Source organism: Cryptomeria japonica, chromosome 2 (genome assembly GCF_030272615.1).
Source record: "Cryptomeria japonica chromosome 2, Sugi_1.0, whole genome shotgun sequence".
Classification (NCBI taxonomy): Eukaryota; Viridiplantae; Streptophyta; class Pinopsida; order Cupressales; family Cupressaceae; genus Cryptomeria; species Cryptomeria japonica.
In genome coordinates, this window is record NC_081406.1 from 430115480 (window position 1) to 430122947 (window position 7468).

At 44.0% G+C, this 7468-nt stretch overlaps 1 pseudogene; it reads right to left on the minus strand.

Moving 5' to 3' along the window:
* Positions 1–1762: 1762 nt before the first annotated feature.
* Positions 1763–1881, minus strand: LOC131062062 (5S ribosomal RNA; annotated as a pseudogene).
* Positions 1882–7468: the final 5587 nt, after the last annotated feature.

A 7468-nucleotide genomic window follows, 5' to 3' on the forward strand; every position in this document is an offset into this window, starting at 1 on the left:
TTTGCCCCGGGTGTGCACCTCGCGTGCACCTTCACCACGGTGGGCACCTTGGTTGGGTTGCGCACCTTGGTGGGCACCATGGTGCGCACCATGGCATGCACGAAGTCAGAGCCCAGTTTGCCCTGGGTGTGCACCTTCGCCAGGGTGGGCACCTCAGTGCACACACCTCAGCTGGGTTGCATGCCTTGGTGGGCACCATGGTACGCACCAAGGAGTGCTCTGAAGTGTGCTCCAAGGTGTGGTGTGCACGAAGTCGGAGCCCAATTTGCCCCAGGTGTGCACCTCGCATGCACCTTCACTGTGGTGGGCACCTTGGTGTGCAAACCTTGGCTAGGTTGTGCACCTTGCAGGTATAATGGAGCTTTTTGAAGTGTGCTCCAAGGTGCGCAGCATGTCATGCACGAAGTTGGAGCCCAGTTTGCCCCGGGTGCATACCTCGTGTGCACCTTCGCCAGGGTGGGCACCTCGGTGTGCACACGTTCTCAATGTTTTTTTGCCTTTTCTGGAAATTGGTGAAGGTAGTGCATCAAAGGTGCGCACCTCAGTGTTCTCTAAGGTGCAAACCTGAGAGCACTCCAAGGTGTGCATGAAGTTGGAAGTCAGGTTAATTGCCTTGTTTTCCCCAGGTGCGCAACATCAGTGTGCACCAAGGAGCGCTCTGAAGTGTGCTCCAAGGTGCACACGATGGCGTGCACCTCTAGTGGGCAAGAAGTCAGAGCTCGGTTTGCTCGAGGTGCGCACACCTTGGCTGGGCTATGCACCTTGGTGGGTGCCATGGTGCACTCCGAGGTACGCACCAAGGTTCACTCCGAGGTGTCCTCCAAGGTGCGCATGAAGTCCTAGCTTAGTTTGCCCAGGGTGCGCACCTTCACCAGGGTGCGCACCTTGCTGCGCACACCTTGGCTAGGTTGTGCACCTTGGTGGGTGCCATGGTGCACTCCGAGGTGCCCAAGATTGGTGCGCACCAAGGAGTGCTCTAAAGTGCGCACCTCTCATGCAGTCCAAAGTGCGCTCCAAGATGCACACCATGGCGCGCACCTCTAGTGCGCGTGAAGTTGAAAGTTGGGTTAATTGTCCCATTTGCCCCAGGTACGCACCTCACGTGCACCTTTGCCAAGGTGGGCACCTTAGTGCGCACACCTTGGCTGGGCTACACACCAGGGTGGGCATCCGGGCGCGCACAACTTGGAACTTGCGTTTCCTTCAAAAAAAATTTTAAATTTTTTTTTGACAATCTCTCAAGTGGTAAATTCTATAATCTCAATTTTTTTTGCCTTTTCAAGAAACGTTTGAATGGAGTGCATCATTGGTGTGCACCAAGGAGTGCTCCGAAGTGTGCTCCAAGGTGTGCACCTCTGGTGCGCTCCAAAGTGCTCTCCAACTACGTGCACCAGCCCTGGGCGTGCACCCGGCACCGCCCAGCTTTGCTCAACTATCCCAAGCGTCTGGTATGAAACCTTAGAGTAAGAAACATCGCTATGCACCTTGGCCAATGTGCGCAACTCGATCGAGCGTGCATTGGCTAAGGTGCACACCGATTTCACCTGGGTGCATGCGCAACACCTCAGGCGCACTGGGGTGCGCACACAACGCCCGAGTTGCACCATGGCCTGTGTGCTCGGGGCACCTCAGGTGCGCGCTCGGTGTCGCCCCCGAGGGCACGGTAGTGCGGGCACCACACCTCGGCCCGGCCCCGACGAGAATGCAAATAGGCAAAAGGTTCATTCAAATAGCATTGCGATGCCCGATGAAAAACTAAAAAAGGGTACAACACTGGGACTTCTCGGGAGGTCACCCATCCTAGTACTACTCCAGCCCAAGCGCGCTTAATTGCGGAGTTATGATGAGATCCGGTGCACTGAAGCTAGTATAATTGCACCTGTTATGAGCTTGTCATAGTGTGTACTTAGCAAACAGCGACCCATGTGCGAATCCAACCCGGCCACCCACCCCCGTCGAGGTGCACACCCCCCCTTGTCAAGCACGCCCCATTCACCAAGTGTGAACCCTGCCCGGGTGCGCGCACCTCACCTGGGTGTCGGGTGTACACCTGGCCTGACCTACGTGCATGCACCTCGATGGGGCATCATGTGCGCACCCGACCCACCCAAGTGTGCGTAGTGTCTCGTCTGCACCGCGGTGCCTGCACACCACCTTAGGTGCAACAACCTGTGCTCACATGTGGGCCGAGTGCACCCTGGTGCATGTTCGGGGTGCCTCGGGTGCACGCTCGATCTTGCCCCAGTGCACCAAGGTGCTCGGTTTTCCCCGGGTGCGGACCTGGTGCAGGGTGGGCACCCAAAATAGGGATCGAGCACCAAAAACAAGTTTTGGGATGCAAAATGGGACCCAAGGACCACAAATGTGTTCCAAGACCCATGATGGGTCCACGAGAACAAAAATGTGTTCCGAGACGCAATAAACAAATATTGGTTTTTAGGAGAAGAAACATGCTCTGATGCCCAAAATGAGAATCAACCCCTGAAAAGGTCACGGGCCAAAAGTGGGATGCGAGACAAAAAAAATGGGACCCGAGGACCAAAATTGGGTTCCCAGGTCGAAGACAGGGCAACCAGACAAGAAACGACCTCTGAGGCTCAAAATGAGTCCCAACGACTAAAACAAGACAAGAAGCACCCATCGAGCACCCAACTTGACACCCATGGGATGTCGACCCACCCCGATAACCACCCAGGCTTGCTAAAATCTGGAGAGATTAGTACTGGTGCTTCAGAAATTGCTCTTTTGATCGTTACAAAGGAATCAATTGCTTCCTCAGTCCAATCAATTTGGACTCCTTTCTTTAACATCTTTACTATAGGTTTTATTATGTCTGCAAAATTTAGAATAAACCTTCTTACAAAATTTATTTGTCCCAAGAATGATTGAATGGCCTTGATAGTTCGAGGAATGGGAACCTCATTGATAGCTGCCACCCTTTCAGGGTCAATTCTTACCCCTTCCTTGGATACTATGTGTCCAAGTAACTTTCCTTCTTCGACACCAAAATGGCATTTTTTAGGATTCAAGGAAATCCCATACTCTAAGGCTTTCTTGAATATCTTCTCAAGGTGCTCACAATGATCATCAGCCCTTTTTGAGTATGCAGTTAAATCATCTTGGTATACTACCATGATTACATCAATCAGCTCTACAAAAGCCACATCCATTGCTCTCTGAAATGTGGCACCAGCATTAGTCAATCCAAATGGCATTCGTGCATATACATAAGTGCCCCATGGAGTTGTAAAGGTTGTTTTATACTTTTCAGTTTCTTTAACTTTCACCTGATTATAACCTGAAAACCCATCCATCATAGATAATAACTCACACCTTGTCACTTTCTGCAGCATGTTGTCCATATTTGGCAATGGGTAATTGTCCTTTAGAGATGATATGTTTAAGTTTCTAAAATCCACACAAAATCTAATATCCCCATTCTTCTTTCTGACTGGTACTAAGTTAGAGACCCATGTGGAATATCTGCAGGGTTCAATAATTCTTGCATCTTTCATTTTTATGATCTCTTCCCTCATTTTTGGTAACAATGTTGGATTAATAGGTCTTTGCTTTTGTCTGAATGGTTTAGCTTCTGGTTTAAGCGGTATCTTGTGCTGAAAAAGATCTTCTCTATAGGCTTTGATATCTTCATAAGACCATGCAAACATGTGTTTATATCTTCTTAGTAATGTCATCAGTTGTTGCCTCATGGCAGGAGTTAGCCTTTTCCCAATGAAAACATTTCTAGGAGTTTCTTCACTTCCTAAATTGACTTGTTCCACATCACTTTCTTTAATAGCTAATCCTTTAGTCTCAATTACATCCTGAGCATTGAAAGCCCTTTCCAATGCTACTAAGCCTCTTGGTAATTTATTTGACTTCAGTTGTATGATTTCATGTCCAAATAAAGTTTCCTTACCTTCAGTCTTTTCCACGAAGTCACTGAAATTTATTGCCTGAGTCTAATAGTGATCAACACACTGTAAGAATTTTAGTAGGTCCGTATCATCATGAAACACTTGCCAATTATATAGGTTGTCAGGAACTGATGGTCTTACTTTCATCTCTACTTCAGATATCCCAGTTAGTGTTATATCATTATCCTTCAATGCAATACTGGCCAAAAAGTCTGTCATGATGTTCTTTGACCTGTCGATCCAGTTTATTTGGAAAGCATCAAAAAGTTCTATAGTATCCCAAACAACATTTCTATACTATTTCAGTCTTAAGTGCTTTGAAGAATACTTCTCCTTTACTTGTGAGACTATTAACTCTGAGTCACCAAACACACTGAGTAATCTAATTCCATGTTTAACTGCTATATTAAGACCAGTGAGTAAGGCTTCATATTCCGCAATGTTATTTGTGCACTCAAATAGCAATTTGAAAGAATACTTGTAAGTTTCCCTTGTGGGTGAGATAAATAGGATTCCAGCCCCACTCCCTTCCTTGCTACAAGACCCATCAAAGAACATTTTCCATACTTGATCATTCTTCCCAACTAGACCTGATTCAATGGGGATCCATTCATCAACCTTAGGTTTTGTCAACTGCACTTGGAAATTGTCCATATCAATTTGCAAGAAACATATTTGATTTGCTGACTCTTCCATGTCTTCTATGATATATGTGGACCGGGGTTCCCTATCAATTTTTACCTCCTGCCCATTTATTGGAATCGTAGCATATGATAAATCTAACTGCACATACCCTCCAATCATGTTCGACCATTGCCTAGATAGCAACATCCCATAGTTTGGAGGGACATCCACCACTATAATATCTATCTTGTATGATGCTTCAGGACAAGTTGGCAATTTGAATTCTACATCCTTCATGATGCCAACCACCAGGACCGACCTGTTGTCCATGGCATAACATTTCCCAAAGGTAGTATCAACTTCCAATCCAAGCTCTTTCATCACTCCAACAGGCATAACATTTATGGCTGCTCCTGAGTCAATCATACAATTCTTTACTTTCTTATTGTTTACCACCAAAGTGAGATAAAATGGGTCTACTTGTGTTGGGTTTTTGGTTATGGTGGACCCTAGATATATAACTGGGGCCATTTGTTCATTATTATTACCTTTTGGAACCTCTTGTTTCTGTTCATTCACTTTTTCCTTCTGGACACCTGAAATTATCTCAAGAGTCTTTTCTCTGTATTCAGGAAACTTCATTATTTCCCTTAGGGGAACAGAAACTTTTAATTGCGTTAATGCATTTGAAATATCAAATGAAGTGGAGTGTTGTGCCAAAGGAAATTTTGTTATATCTTCTTTTTGAACATCAGGACCCCTTGTATTATTCTTTGGTACATCTTCCTTAGTTTTAGCTGCTTTATTTGTTTGCTTGGGTGTTTCATCATTTTCTTTTATAAAAAGACTAGTGAGTTTGCTTTGCTTTGGGTTCACCACCCTATTCCTCAAATCATAAGTTGTTTTTGCTTGTGCAATGGCATAAGCTATAATTCTTCTCGTTTCTTCTTCAGTGGGGATTCTGAGCTTAACACTTTCATTTATGTTGGTGATTACAGGTAACACAGAGCATTGATCAATGTTCATGGAATCTGATCCTCCTTCTTCTGCAAAGGATATCATGTTAACAGTTGGGTCACCCATATGTTCTTCATAACCATTCTCTTCCTCCTACAATCCTTTTGCTATAGCGCACAAAGAGGGAGCATGTGGCATATTGCAAGCATAACACCACATGTCATCATCTTGAGTATAGTTTACTGTTCTTTTCAAGGGATCTAGAATTTGCTGGTTGTCTCTGTGATTCCTATCTACTAGTTTTCCATCTTTCCAAGTAGTGTTATAGGGCATGTCATGCAATCTGGGCCTCTCAGGACGATAATATTGCTGCTTCTCTGTTTTGTTTACCCTTATAGATAAATCTTTTAGGGCATTCAAAACTTTGTCAAGCTTGTCCTCATCTTTAATAGCCTTGGGTGCTTTAGGATTGTACAATCTGGCATCTTCTCTTTTCCCCACTTTACCAGCAGCCTTCTTGTTCTATAACAATGGCATCTTTCATAACATCTCGAAGGTCTCTAGGATTTCTGGTTCTCAGCTCATAGTTTGTTTTACTATCATAAGCATTGATGTAATATAGAATGCTTACCTCAGGTATTGGTTTCATCTTATTGGGGATTTTGTTTAGAACCCTGTTAAATCTTTTATTGAAATCTACCACTGATTCATTTTGCTCCTTTTTTATGCTAATGATCTCATGCAAAGCAAATTCAGGGCTGTTATGGTCTCCATACTGCTCAAGGAATAAGTTTTTGAACTCTGCAAGATTTCTAATAGATGCATCAAGCAACACCCTAAACCAATCTCTTGCATCTTCTGTTAATGATTGCATAAATAACCTGATCTTAACATCTTCATGTGGTAAACCAAAATCCTCAATTACTACATCAAAGGCTTTACAATGAGCTTCTCCTAAAATTACATTACTTCCAGTGAACCTTGGTATTGCAGTCCTGATTTCATTTGGGATAGGATATGGGTATACCATCATTCCTAAAAAATCAAACTACCTCATTTGTTCCATATTCATTAGTCCATGTCCCCCATGAGGATTCCCAAAGTTTTAGTTCATATTACCATATGAGGGTATTTGATTTTGATAAGGAAAAGGGTATTGATTCTAGTATTGATATTGAAATTGATCAGGGGGTGGATGTTGGCTATAAAATTGACCTGGAGGCAGAAATTGGTTATGAGCAGAAAAGTTTTTATGTAAATTTGGTTGGACTGGTGGTGCACTTGATTGCACATGATCATCCCTTTTGTTACCAAACAAGGGGTTCTCATAAGCCTTAAAATTATTACTCTTTGCTTTACCCACTCCCCGAGCACATTTTTTCTTATAGTTGTTTACATCTTTATTAAAGTCATCCTCACCAACATTTATGCCTAATTTAGCACACAGCTCCAAACATTCCTGAGTCCTTCCTGAATCTCTCATTTCAGCAGCTGCCTCCATCATTTGTCTAGTTAAATCTGTGAATCTATCTGCAGGATCTGCCATACCTGATCCCGATGAAAGCGGTGTGTTTTGTCTGGATCGTGCTTCATGATTTTTGAAACTAGGGGGAATTTGATATCGCCCCTTTTGGGCTTTATATGCTGCAACCAAATCCTGATTTATTGGGCTTGAAGTAGTTGCTTTATCCTATTCTCTTGAAGGTGAATGTTGGTTGCTTTCATGTTTATACTGATTGTATCTTTCTCTCATGAATTCATTCATGGGTTCTTTGTTTTTGTTCTTTCGTTGAGAGAAATCTAACTGGGATAAAGATTGTCCTTTTGTGACTGACCTCGTTCCGTGCATAGATATTCCTCCCCTTTATCTTTGAGTCGCCACCTCTTTTCTTAAGAGGAAAGTTTTTTCTTTCTTTTGAGTTCTCTCCCACAACAGAGTCTTAATAATTCTCCCCAGCAGAGTCGCCAAT